The 1,180-nt window shown below is 39.5% G+C and overlaps 1 protein-coding gene across 1 annotated transcript in view; it reads right to left on the minus strand.

The window, feature by feature from the left end:
- The window catches only part of neb (nebulin), a 35,147-nt gene that overhangs the window by 32,642 nt on the left and 1,325 nt on the right, over window positions 1-1,180 (minus strand). The window lies entirely within an intron of this gene.

The following is a 1,180-nucleotide window of genomic DNA, read 5'->3' on the forward strand; positions in this document are numbered from 1 at the left end:
ACCTGTTTTCGGTATCCCGTCTTGTACTTATACTGTGGGGCGAGCAGGAAGGAAATCAAAGTTAACACAATAAATTTAAGCAAATAAAGTCAATAACAGAGAAGGAAAAACAATGTCACCTACATCGCTGATGATTTCTCTTCCATGTTTGGCAGCAACGACAGAGACAGCATCGGGCTTGAGGTCATAGCCCTTTCTGAAAATATCCTCAACGGCTTCCTTGTATATTTTCTGAAGGAAAGAGAAAATAAATAGTTACATTTAATCTGGGAATTCTCAAGCTAATTTTAGCAAGTCATATGTTAGCAAGTACACAGAGGACAAACTACTATTCCCTTCAATATGCCACTCTTGTTTGTTTTTTTAAACTTTTCAAGAATCACATATTTATATTTGATAATAATCATTGAATCATTTCAAATGCAAAAATACAAATTGAGACATAGGAGAATATTTTTATCTGCACATGAAGAAAAAAAAAACCCTAAAAAAATCAATTTTATCTACTTGGATTTTATTGTCCTAATCATTTGTGCAGACAAAAAGTACCTGGCTGATGTTGTAAGCATTAGCTTTGGCAAGCAACAGCTCAGGGGTGTCAGGGGGCACATGGACCTTAATCTTTTCAGCATCCCAAGCAGCAACGTAGGTTCTCTGTGGTGGGAAACACAAAAGACAGAATGAAACAGAAAGTGCAAACAAGAGGACTTAACAGAAGGCAAATCAATGGAATTACAAACATAATACACTTTACCTTGTTCATGATATCAGCATTTGTTTTGGCTAAGACTAAAGGCATGGAGGTCATGTCTGTCTTATATTTCAGTGTGTCTGGTCTCTGCTTATAGAGACGGTCGCTGAGGATTTTTGCAGCGTTCTTGGCCTTCAGCACGTCCAGTGATCCAATGGGGATCCATCCAACACCAACAACCTCATCCAAGTCAGCTTTGTATACAGCCTAGAAAAGTATACATGAATTCGAACATCAGAACACAAGAATAGTGACAAAATCAGCAGCATGGTTCACTGAGTATCCCGCAAAAGGACTTACGTCACTCTGGAGATCGTAGGCCTTTCTGGCCTGAACCACATCATTGGAGTCTGGCAGGCATGTCCACTGGTGCAGGTGAGTTCTGTAGTTGAAGTCGTTGACTTGGATCTGGCATTTCTTGGCCAGTTC

This window comes from Haplochromis burtoni, unplaced genomic scaffold (genome assembly GCF_018398535.1).
Source record: "Haplochromis burtoni strain Fernald_Lab_line unplaced genomic scaffold, NCSU_Asbu1 Contig_275, whole genome shotgun sequence".
NCBI classification, from domain to species: domain Eukaryota; kingdom Metazoa; phylum Chordata; class Actinopteri; order Cichliformes; family Cichlidae; genus Haplochromis; species Haplochromis burtoni.